The sequence below is a fragment of the Rhea pennata genome, chromosome 5 (assembly GCF_028389875.1).
Source record: "Rhea pennata isolate bPtePen1 chromosome 5, bPtePen1.pri, whole genome shotgun sequence".
Classification (NCBI taxonomy): domain Eukaryota; kingdom Metazoa; phylum Chordata; class Aves; order Rheiformes; family Rheidae; genus Rhea; species Rhea pennata.
Window position 1 is genome coordinate 37,340,040 of NC_084667.1, and position 13,288 is coordinate 37,353,327.

At 39.3% G+C, this 13,288-nt stretch overlaps 1 protein-coding gene across 3 annotated transcripts in view; it reads right to left on the minus strand.

Moving 5' to 3' along the window:
- The window catches only part of SERGEF (secretion regulating guanine nucleotide exchange factor), a 147,580-nt gene that overhangs the window by 6,418 nt on the left and 127,874 nt on the right, over positions 1–13,288 (minus strand). The window lies entirely within an intron of this gene.

Consider the following 13,288-nt stretch of genomic DNA (forward strand, 5'->3'; position numbering starts at 1 on the left):
ATCACTGCAACCTAGTTTTGGACTAGAAACAGTTTGTGTCTAAGACATCACAGCCTGGGGCTTAAAACTGAAATCTTAAAAAGAAAAAATTCACTTGCATAATACTAACTTTATTATAGAGCTATGTTTACACCCACATTTTCAAGGAACAAGTTGTCTTGTACTCTAGGTAGCTCTTTCAATTGCTGCTGAAGCAGCTCAGGCCCATCAACTTCAGAAACCTGGATCTGACTTTTCAGAGAATGTAACAAGTCTTTGAGCTAGATAAAAAGCACAGGCATTGCAAGGCTAACAAACAAAATACAGATAAGGAAAACACACATATCTGGATACTAAACACAAAGCCACAGTGCAAAGGAAAGCTGGTTTCAAAGTTAGCCATAGCATAGTGCGTCCTTACTCCATCTTTACATCATTAGCAGCTCTCTCCCCATACAAGGGTCCTGGAGCACTAATTTCCACCCTGCCAGCACCAGTTTTACCCAAGTGAAAACTGCCTGACTGCAGTTCCTGCAGCTGTGCTTTATCCTGATCCCAGATGAGAACTGCCAATGGCCTTCAAACAGCTCCTCATAACAAAGGCATGGAGTCTGAAGAGCACGGACTTCTCCAACTTGGTCTTCTAACCTAAAACCACACATGAATTGTTTTTTCACAGCAGAAGCAATGTCTTGTTGATATGACCTTCTCTCTATTTATACTTGTGTAATACAGCAGAGCCTTCAGGATCAGGGTCTCTAGGCCAACTGTCAGAAATACCTAATTAATAGCTACCCTAACAGAAAACCAACTGGAGTGTACAAAATAACCAGTATGGCCTATGAACTGGTATCTGGAGTACTGTGGAGTAGTACATCTAATCTGTTCTATCCTTATTACTGTAGCATACAAATAGCTGAGAGTTACAAAAGGGGAAGCAGAAAGAAGCATTCTGCTTATGGTAAAATAATTTCCCAGAGAACAACGAAGGGCAGTGTGCCACGTCTGGCATGGCCTGTAAACTAAATTTGGGGATGCAACCCAAAACACAGCAATGGAGACAAAAACTAACACTTGTCAGAGCAACCAGGGAAAGTTACAGTAAGGCTAACACTTACCAAAAAAAAAAAAAAAAAAAAAGGCGTTTTGTGGTCTCACACACAGCACTGGTTTTTAAAGCATGTTTTTAAGTATTAGGCAAATAACTGAGCCCATTCATTAGAGGCAGTTGTGTCTTTGCTAATATACGGTAAGAATAGAAATTTTGTACCTTTCTCACAGGGCATTTCAAGGCAGGAGCTGACTGGGTCACTGCACAAATTGCCATACATCTATTTCAAAACATCATTCCACATTACATCAAAAAGCCAGGGTTTGTTATTATTCAGGCTAGTTTCCAATAGATTTTATTTTCCTTCTCAGTTACATAGTGTCATTTTGGAAACTGTCAAAAATATGAAGTTCACAAAACTATATTCTAAGATTCAAAACCAACACACTTGCGAGCAACTACAGATTCCTTGGGCTGCTGCACTCTTACAGTTTCTGTGGCAAAACTGAAGTTCTCGAGGAGTGAGATGTTTGCTCTGCTTTGTGTAGGTAGCAAGGAGAGAATACCTACTCCGGGGATTAACTGTTTCATTTTGCCATTTTCAAAAGCAAACACAAATTGCATTCACTAAGAGTAAAGTTCATGGGTGCTGCATAGGGTTCTCCTTTTGGTATGACTCAAACATTTCAATTCCTTCCCAAGAGGAAAATACCTCTAACTCAACACAAAACAAAACCTGAGCTCACGACTTGGTGCAAGAGAGAATGTATAGTATAGCCCCTGACAGCACATGAGGGTTGTATCATCCACGAACCAGCTGCACTGCAGAGAGGGTTAAGTGTTTAAAAAGGCTTGGTTTTTGCATCTGTAAAAGACAGGAAATGTTTAAATTTTGCTCTCTGAAATACAGGACAAAAATATCTGTTAAAAATTAGTTATTAAAAGAGATTTGTCCTATGGCTTTCAATGTGACACTACTGCATGCTCCATCAGAATATTGGGTACAGCAGAAAGTGACTTTCATTCACTGAGCTCTCAGCCCTGCCTCTCAAAATGACATGGATTCAATGTGTCACTGTTTTCCTTTGTGTGACCAGGGATAGACCATCATGATCTCGTCACAGAGATGGAGACAGAGACTGCCACCCCAGGGCCATTCCTGTAGGACGTGAAACAGAACATACAGAAAATACTTTTTACCAAGTGCTCAGGAAGAGGTTGTCCATGGGAAATAAAAGAGCCAAAGTATATCTACAATGAGTTGTGCAAGTGTTTTTCCCGTATCATCCCATGGCCATTTGCACCCATGTATTTGCTACAAAGTACCACACCAGGTTTATAAACACTTAAACTGATGTAAATGATTATACAAAGAACACGAGGGGAGAGGTATGATTCATGATGACCCAGAATGTTACCTCCAAGTCTAGAAGTGAAGGTCATCTTCAGCACACATGCAGGAAAGGTACCAGATGATAAAAGGTTCAGTGATGAACACAGATCAAGAATCTGACAAACTCCTCCAACCGCACCACAGCTACCTGTGGTTTTCAGCTAGCATCATGCAAAGCGCAGAGCGGGACAGTGTACAGGTGGCAAGACAAGCAGCACCAAACAAGAGCCTAGTGGCATCTCTCAGCAATTCTCTTCTGAAGGAGGAAGAGCTAGGAAAAGAGTATTTTGAAAATGCTTTGGTAACTAATAGGTTTTATAAAGCAACTCCTTCTATCATACATTAGTCTATTTATATGGACATAGTTTTAAAGGTAATCATGCAATCCAGGCTATATACGGCTGTCAACCTTTAGCAGTGTATAAAAAATACTGAAGGTAAAAAGATATCACATGGCCACATTTGCCTACAATTTCTTCTGATCTGAAGAATATTCTCTTCCCTGAATGACTGTTTGTACTGAATGAAAAAGTGTTCTCTGTTTTATTCTGGGGCTTGTTTCTGAAGATGTCCTTTTCTGCATGAGAACGTATAATCAGCATAACACAGAACTGAAAAGTGAAATGTGTCAGCCTTCCATATGAAAAACTACTGTAAAATAGCTTTAGGCTTATATGGGCTTTAGTTTGGATTGTCTCCCTTTCCTTTTCTATCACCAGTTGCAATGCTGCATTTTGGTCAAGCTTTGAGACAACGTGATATGATTGTATGTGACTGTTGAGTGAAGCCTAAAAAATCTGCTTGTTGGTATCAAACAAATGAGGATGTTTTCTATGCCTAACAAAGTAGTGTTGCGTGAACTCCAGGGGTCACTAGCTAAAGAGCCTGAAGTGCAAAGAGAAAAGTAGCAGTCCCTTGACTGAGTTTCTCAGTATTCTTCTTACCGCTCAAACCAGCAGACTTTCCCATAGCTATGCCACAGTTGCCTCAGAACACAAACAGCCGCAACTCGGCAGTAAAGTCATTAGGGAGCATCACTGCAACAGAATTTCAAGTTGTAATGTTAGCATAAGGCAAAGGATTACATTACAGATCCTGTACAAGTCACAGAGCACTTTTAACAGTGACTGCGCAATAGTAGCTGCACATAACGCTGACAGCTTTCAACTAGCTAGCTTGATACAAGCCACACCACAGCCATGGTAGAAGTAAGCTCGGGATGAACTTGCTCTGGTTTTGGGCAGGATTTGCTGATTAAATTTCCTCTGTGCTGCAGCCTTTGTACTAGCGTTAGCCTACTTGTACCTGGTCTAAGTGCGCTTACACCATATCGCACTGTAGTGCAAGCACCCGTCTCTAATAAACTCCTCTAGGTCATATGTCTTATCTGCCTCCACTTCTGTGCCTTCAAAATAAAGGTCCTTATACTCAGCACTGCGGTGGGGGCTAAATGGGATAATTCAGGACCTAGTCAGGTGCAAATTTTGGGTCATCTGAGTACCAAGAGGAAGAACAAATGTAAATGACAAGCTTCCCACATTAATACTACTGCCTTCTAAAACCAGTATTCCCCTCTACATCAAGTAACACTGTCCTGTGAACTAACAACATTCCTTTCAAAGAAGAAAATAGGGAGTTAGTTGACAGTCATAAGAAAAATGAAAGCATGCAAAAAACCCCACAATTCAGACTTCAAAAAGATCTCGAAGAGCTTTACTTCAAGCATGTGCAACAAAAACAAGTGAAGTTTGTTCAAAGAGGCAGCACAGTCTTTTACCCGAGATTGGCTCTACAGGGCTTTGCTTGCATTAATGTTCGATTGCAAGAGAAACTGCATATAATTACTGAAGAAAAACACTTGTCGTTCTCCCCCCCCCCAAAAAAAAGTAAAAGAAAATAGAAGAAAGAAATACCACTACAATCAATCTCGTCTACACAGCTCAGCCACTTCTCTGATTTCAGGGAGCATTTTCAGGATCTGCTACAGGGAAGAATCCAAACGTTTTGGTCTCTTCCCATTTCTTACGGGTTACAAAAAGATTGGAGACTTCAGCCATATCGTTCAGTCAAGCAAATTATGCAAAGTAACGAACAAGATAAGGTTTGCCAGAGATGACAAGCAAATTTCTCCTATTCCCAGATAACCAATAGTCCAGTAGATCAGGAGCTTCAGAATAGAAGCTTTTATTTTTTTAAGCTGTACTTTTGAAGTATTATATCATATTTTAGTAAATGTTCTGGAAAAAATAGGCAGATAGCCAACACTGGATATAAAAGTAGTGGTGGGAGAATAAGCTACGTCAGATATGATTAAAAAATCAGCATTGTTCTGTAAGAACTAAAAATGTTCAGGAAGAAAATCAAAGCAGACAGCTTCAAAATGAGAGACCCAGAAGGTAGGACTGGGTCTGTTTTTCCAAACGTCAGTTCAAAAATCACATATGACCACTGAGTGAAGCACAGTGGAATTGCTTGTTGATATTAAGCAAAGGAAGGATATCTGTTACAAGCATAAAACAACACTGATTTTGACAGACTTATTTTTCTGGTGTAGAAAAGAGATTTCCAGGTAAGAGATAAGGCATTGCTTACTTTTATCTTTTTATAGTATGTATGGATAAATTTTACAGTATTCCCATATACTTTTATCTAATAAACTATTTAATTTCAGTCCTGTAATTCCCATTGTAAAAAAGTTGTTGAATTTCATTATTGAGCTGGCAAAAAACCAAGCATTTCGAGCAATTCAGAGGGCAGAAGAGCCTTGGCCTGAAGTGGAGCAGAGCATGACTGTGTGTGTAAAACGCACCTTCTCCAACTCCCAGGCCATTTGGGCAGGAAGTGACTTGCAAGAACTCAAGCTGCAGCGAGGTTTCTCACTCTGCAGCTCTCCTCGAGGCACTGCCTGTGGATCAGAAGTCCTCAGGCTTCTCCTTCCCACCACTCCTGCCTGGCCTTCCCCCAAAGTGAGGGAGATGGGGGAAGAAACATCAGCAGAACTGGGATGCCATGTACAGGTGGTCACTCAGGCACTACTGCGAGTTGATGTAACTAGCGAAAAGGAACCATCTCCTCTATGGCATTGGGATTATCTCAATAGTTTGGCTCCATCAGTATAAATGGCTCTTAAATTCTGAATTTCTGTGCATTTCTGAATGCACTGTGTCAGTCTTTGAAAGAAGGAACGCACAAGAGTGTCATGAGACATAAACCTCCTACAGTTAACACTAGAGAGAGAGGTTCTCTGAAAAGTTTCTGCTCCAGTAGATTTTTCTGGTCTCTGGCATAAATGCCATAGTGAAACAGCATTCGTGCATCAGATGCAGGGACTTCGGATTGGAAAGTAAAATCTGTCTTTGGCGCAATGACAGGAAGGACAGCTGATGGGCAGAGGGATTCAGAGAGTCAGTGCCAGCTCCAGAAGGTCAGAGGACCAGAACGGAGAAGGCAAGCTGGGTCCCTGAGACGCCACTTGGCGCTGCGCCATCTGATCCTCTGCATAACCTCAGGGAGGAGAGGAAACGAGCTGGAACGAAGACAGTAGTATCTGGCACCCTTTTGGAAGGAATACATCAGCCAGAGATTTGCAATACTAAAATATTCTTTAGAATAAAACATTAACTCCTTCTACTAAGAGAACATTTGACCAAACTAATGATTCAAGAACTTTGTTTTTCCTTTGGAGAAAGCAGAGACACTGGAATACAAAGTCTCCTCCATGTGTTGGCCCTTCTGTTCTTTTCCATGTCCACACAGAAAGGCAGTTTCTTCCTTCTTATGTTAGAGTTAGCACAAGGCTAATAAGAGAGCAAGACCGGCTACAGATAGCAAACTAGGCAGAAGAAATTAGTTAAAGTCTCAGACGACATTTAGGCACTAACGAATATTTATTATCATTCACAAAGAAATAATAATAGCATGAAAGGCTTTTAAGTTAGTTAATATTACAGAGAAAATGGCGTAAAAGGCTAATATCAAATCAGTCAAAACTTCTAGTGAAACAGCAAGCTTCAGCTTGCACTAAGAAAAGCATGTGAACACTACATATACTTATTAAATAAATATAAAGGTATCAATGAATGCTATACCAAGTAGTTCTGACTAACCTGCAGTTTGAATTAGACAGAAGCCGAATTTATTCTCTAAACTGCTGGAAAACAGAACAACCAAACATGAAGATAATTAAGTTGGACAATGTTGGTCAAAGTAACTTTAAAGCTGTTTTTCTCTTGACTGTGCAGAGTCAGAGGTCTTGCGATAACTTAAAACTTCCCGAATACTAGTAATGAAAACATTTCTTATGCAGTAGAGCCAGGAGAGCTGTACTCTTCAAGATCACTTACTAACATATCTGTCTCTATTCACAGGGAAACAAAGTCTCTTGACTTCACAGGCTTCTTAAATCTACACTGGGATATGAAAAACAAAATGTGACTTTTCAAGTGTCCAAGTGACTTAGTAGAATAGGTCTTAACAAAAATGCCTCATGTTACCAAATCATTTAAACACAAATGACACTCCAAACGAGTATCTTTTTTTTTTTTTTTTTTTTGATGATGAATGCCTGCATTTTAGAGCTCTCAAAATAAATTTGATACATAAAGGTATCAAAAGACCACAATCTTAACTGAAAAAATAATGCAAATATGAGAACTAACTAGGCCCCAGCATTCTAGTAAGACCACAGTTACACACTGTCTTTATCAATTTATCATAAAAAAAAAAGTAAAAAAAGTTACGATGCAACTTGTAATACTGCACTTGATATTTGTATTCTCTCTGGATTCACACCCAAAATATTTGTATGTACACATACACACATGTATTATATAGAATATACATATATAATTAATAAATACATAATTAATTAACAACATAGGTAAATAGAGGAGACGTACGTAGCATCTATGTTGATATATGCATGTAGCAGCTAACATCTTGGCTGCTGCCAGGGAGAGTTAAGCTCGAACTGTAAAAAAACAGCTTTCAAGAGTCAAGTGAGATAATCAAGTCTGAAACAGAGATTGAAGGATGTACTGTCCGTTCGCCACAACTTTGTTACCTGCTTTTCTCTCACCCCATCATTCTGGTTACCTGCTGCAAACGTTCTGCTCAACAGACTCGAGGCTTTTGGACGTTGTGTTAGTAGCAACACAACGTAATGATTAATTTTTCTGTACTCATCTCCCTGCAAATGATCACTATTGACTTGGAGTATCTAAGTTCCTGGAAGCGAGATTCAACTTGTCTGACTCCAAAACAACTATAGTGCATAATGCACACATGTACACACAAATCCTTTACCTAGGAAGATAAGTCATTCCACACTCAAGAGGGAAATGGGTACTTTTAAGAGTGGGACTCATCTCATCTATGGCAAATAACTTTAAGTCAGAAATATCATTAGAACACACTTTTAACCATCTCTCCATTGCCTATAGATACCTGACTAGCTCAGGCATAACTAAAGCTAGAGCACACAAATCTTATCTTAACTACTCAACCTGAGGTGCTTTACAAACTTTCGTTTTCCAAAGACACCAAGACCCCTGTTATGATGTAGCCAGTCCTCCTTCAGGCTAATTGCAAAGATAGGTTTAAAGCTGCTTCCGCAACTAGTAATCAGAGGTCTCAACAGGATTTAATTTTGTAGTGACAACAAACCTTAACGGAAGTGGCAAGGAGATCAATTGCTTCTCCTTAAAACAAGCAAAAGTAGCCACAAGAAAAGGGGTTGCCGGTACTTGAGTGCAAAAACCTGACTCAACTAATTCCTTCATTTTCAGCTATTGTTTTCCTTTTCCAAGGCTTTGCCCCTCTTCACACCATGACTCTAAACTCTCTCATTACAGAGGCAGAATTACCCCTCAAAAAGCACAAACACAATCCTCCTTCTTGCACTCCAGAGTGATCACCCTCCACCTCCAGAGGAACGGCACAAACTGGCATGACAGGCAGCAGACACGGGGAACTAGACCCCAGCACTGCCTGTACCACCAGCCGAGGCAAAGCTGTGCAGATCCTGGGCCACTCGCCTCCTCTGCTGCTGCTGCACTTCGCCATCCCAGCTTGACTACTTCTGCTATTAGTATTATTATCTCTTTAGGCCAGGGAATGTCTCCCTCTGCTTCCTGTACCATCCATTTTTACCATCCATGGGATGAGATTCATATGGCTCTAGAGGTCTGAAACTTTAAGAAAAAAATGAATAAAAGCTCTGCAGTGAAGGTGCTTCTGGGGTCCGGAAGCTTGGCTCATCCGTGTATTTAGAACATACTTGAAAAATGAATGTTCAAATTTAAAGATAAGACATCATGCACTTACTGAGCTGTCCTTTCTCACGTGGCAACTGATATGAAATAAACCTGTCCTACTTTATTCAGTCATCAAAAACCCTGAAGAAAGGAAATCATGAAGGTAAAGATGCCTTTTGTAGGGCTGCTTTACAGACTGATTACATAGAAAAATGCTCATCCATGTTTTTGTTTCCTCATCTATAAAACAGGGACATTTGTCCATCTCAGGGAAGATTTTAAGTCTATGGTTTGTAACAGTTATTCATGCTAAACCCTTAAATGAACAGCCACATAGGAAAGACAAAAGAAAATAATATCTTAGTAAAAGCAGTTTTCATTTAAGTAAGCTCAGTACAGAAAGCCATGTTAAGCATGATTTTAGGATTCCTGAACACACATGAGACTATCAAGAGAGTGGTACCAAAGAGCCAACAGTGCTCATGGCAGCAGTCCTGCTACACGGCCCTGAGGATAGGGCTGAGCGCCGCGGCACCCCATGAATGCCACCTTCCCACCTGCACCGGGGCAAGGTGTAGTGGGCTCTACCAGGCAGCTGAACACTTCTTTTCCCAGAGCTGAGATATGCTACGAACAGATACTCTTTTTAGTTCATTTTGGTGCTTGTTTCTTATCTTCAGCTTCTGCAGCCAGCATCTTTTTTTCCCCTAGAAATTTCCTTTGTCCCCTTTCTTTTCTCTCCCTTGCAGTCCTCTGCAGGAAGACAGAGAAAACTATCTGCAAGGAGATCAGAACAACCTAGAATTTGCTCCGTATCTGCAAACCAGTGTTGTCTTTCTATCCCGTTCCGCCGACGAGGGATTTTACGGAACTGCAGGTGGTTTACTTCCCGCACAGGAGGCTGCGAGCTGCACCAGGTAACTATAGCAACAACTCCTGAGAAAGCTCTCCATTTTTACTGACGGTCCCTGACATGCCTCACATATCCTCCTGGAAAAATTTATACAAATAGAGGAGCAGAAAATGAAACATTCTGAAGGCCAGAGGAAGGTATTGTGGAGATCTGCATCTTTACGTGCTGCTTAAATACTTCCCCTGTGGTAATTTACTTTCTCTTACAGCATAGTGGTAACATTAAAATAGCATTTTAAAATTCACAGTTTAAACAGTAACTTAAGCCTTCACAATGTCAAAATAGAAAATAAGCATGCAATCAGATTGGATGACACTAACATATTGCTGTATTTGACAAAGATTCAGCACTTGAAAACTGAAACTACACAAATGGAGAGAAAAAACAAGGTGCACACTTTTTTATATAAAGTAATGAACATTTGCACAGTGATATACTGAATTATTTATCTCTTGTGGGCAAGAAAAGGTGCGCCTTTCTAAAAGATATTCTCTTCATCCACGTTATGTTTATAAATGGAGTTTCCTTTGTCCACAGCAGTTAAGACCTACGTGAAAACAATATTGAGATTTTCTGTCCCAGTCTTAAATATCTATGAATTGACAGACAACTTTGGCATTCCAAATCCAGTAAACCAGTGTTGAGCTAGCAGCAAAATCTGGATATGCCGTAATCTGAGATATCCTCAAGTATGCTGGAAAACTACCAAATTGCTTGTGTTGAGCTTGAGAACGCCACTAAACATGTTTCCAAGGCCAAGATCCAGAATACTGGAAAACTGGTCCTTGTTGATGGTCACTGTTTATAGCCTTACCCTTTACTACATTACTGCAGTTCTCTCCCACAACTCTACAAACAACATAAACTAAAAGTACTTGCAAAGATTTTAACCACAGTCACTGGACTGAGAACTAGTCCTACTAAAATCTTGACCTTATTGATCATGTGGGTTAAGGTAGTCATAGGAATAGCCAGTTTTGCAGTTGATGAATCAGCCCAAAACACATCACTCTGGCTGTCAATGATTTCCCATTTTCAGCAGTGCTGCAATTCTTTATGTTTCTAAAAAAGCACAGCAATCAATCCCAGCCACTTTTTTATTTTCATGATCACCCAAAACAGTAATATTTCACAGCAAGGTTTAGGGAGAGCTAGTGAACTGTTAATATAGCTCTTCTGAATCTAATACCCTTGCAGTACATAATGCAAGCTAGGCTGCCTTGAAAGGATGAAAATGCCACGTTGCTATGGAAACAAGAAGGCAACTGCTTAGGTTGCTCATCCCTGAAGAGCTGCCCCACCAGTATCTTTAAAGGCTGCTAATAAAATTTTAACCAATGATTAGAATAAAGCGAATTTCCACCTCCTGTTTGACACTCAAATTTTGGTTCAGACTCTGTCAAGCTCTGTTATCTCTACATCCAATCATCCCCACAACATCAAGAATGAATTCATGCACAAACAAAAACTGTCACCATGCACTAATCTAGTTTGGCTACTTAACATGATTATTCCACCCAGCAATAGGATACCAGCTTTCCAACTGAAAAATCTTGTGCTTGTAGAAATATGCTTTTTAGTTTAATTGATGTGTTGTCCCTCAAAAAACATAGAAAAAGGAAAAGAAGAAAAAAAAGAAATTAATTCTTCAGTTGTTTCCAGCTTAAAGGCTAGCAGCCAGGATATGCCCCTTAAGAATGCAACAGTTATCCCAAGTACTGCAGTCATCAGCCACCAACTCCTCTAAACATCTTGCTATTTCCATTTACTTACAGACAGGTCTTCCAAAATCCTAAGGTTGCTGAAGTAAAAATGCATTTCCAGACACCAAAAGAGAAAACAGGACAACTTATTTGCTGCCAAAACTCCACATGTTCCATCATTATAACAGCAGAGAATTAGGCCCAAATGTGCAGCCATAAATTATGTGAACAGTTAACTATGTCAGTATATCTATTTGTTATTCTACTCGGGGGGGGGGGGGGGGGGGGGGGAGAAATTAGTAAGCAAGACTTTAACCCTATTTATTAATCTATTAATAAACTTATTCTTTATAAACAACTAATAATGTGGTGAATATCTCGTATGCTAGTAAAAAGTTAAAAAGTTCTGCATTCTAGATCACAAAACTGCAAAACAAATCTGAAAAGAAATCCATACTGTGAACAACAGATACATAATGCATTTGCTGTATAGTCATACATCATAAATGATTCTTTTTTAAATTTCAATTAGTTTCCATTGATGTATACAATAGTTCTCTCTGCTTCAGTATTCCTGGCAGAAGAACTTCAGTGGCTTATTGTAGCAGGAAGAAAGCAAACTCCCATACCAATCTCCTATGAATCTTTACTGCACTCAGAAATCTTGACCCAGAATATTAGAAATGCAGATATCAGAAGAGATAGGAGTGACAAGAGGAACAATGTTTCCTTTACAAGGATATGCACTTCACTGGTTTCAGCTCCAGAGTTGTGGGGTACAGACAATTTTCCACACTTCTCTCCCAGAGCATGCAGCATATTCAAGAACATGGTGGCCACCCTATCTGTTGGTATCTCCAAGTTTTACTTTTTTTTTTTTTTTTTTTTTTTTTTTTTTTTTTAAGAACCCTGACACTGAGCTTCTGTTCAGCTGCAAAAGACATTTAAGGTGCCTGCAAACTTTTAATTAAACTTGAAATGCATTGATTTCCTCAAAGAGGAATGATATTCCCATTTCCTTTCCCTAGCTTTAGCTTTATAACTGATAAACATGTAATAATTGCAGGCACAGCCCTCCTCAAAATCAGGATCCCACTGTGCAGATATTGTGTATATTTAGTAAAAGAAGCAGCTTACAACTGAACCCAAAGATGGTCAAGGAGATGTGGGTATTTCCACTTTTTAAGAGAGAATACTTGGAAAATTCAAAACCTTTTAGGACCAACATTTCCAAAGTAACTGCACTGTGCCTACCTTGGAAATGCTCAGTACATTCAGAAATCAGTTTTGAAGTTCTATTTTGTTTTATAACAGAACATACAGTATCAGATGAACACTGATTTAGGATGATTTATAAGTGTTATTTAACAGAGGCTTACAAAAATGTGTTCCATTAAAATTCTTCAGAGAAAACATTTGGTTCTTGATGGAATATTTTCATCCAAAAAACCCAAAGGAACTAAAATTGTTTTGATTTTTCATCCTAAATAGTGCTATTTTTTATATATCACTGAAAAGTCAGCATTTTCTAACAGTGCACAAAAAGGCAACAAAATCTTAATTTTTTAAAAGCTATAATATTTTCCAATTGCTTCCACTTTCAATGCATCTTTCTTCCTTCAAGATACCCATCATTGTGATAATTAAAAGGATTCATTTGCTCACAGCTAAACAGATTATATTTACTCACATTAGAAGACTCCTGTCATACAACACTGGCATTATTTATCCACCTTCTCTTAAGAGATATCTTTTATTGGGGACAACCAGTCAGGACAGTCACAAGCTGTCTGGAAAGGCTCACACACAGCACACATGCTGTTCTTTCTTCAACTACACAAAGAACCTGAAAGCTATCATTATCCAGTTTTGGTTCTGCAGGGGAAAATGCAACCAGATTTCCATGCATTTTGCTAAACAAATTTAACTAATTTACCCCTTTGGCCATATAAAACAGGTTCTCAATGTTACAGTTCCCCCTGGCGCAGAGGTTAA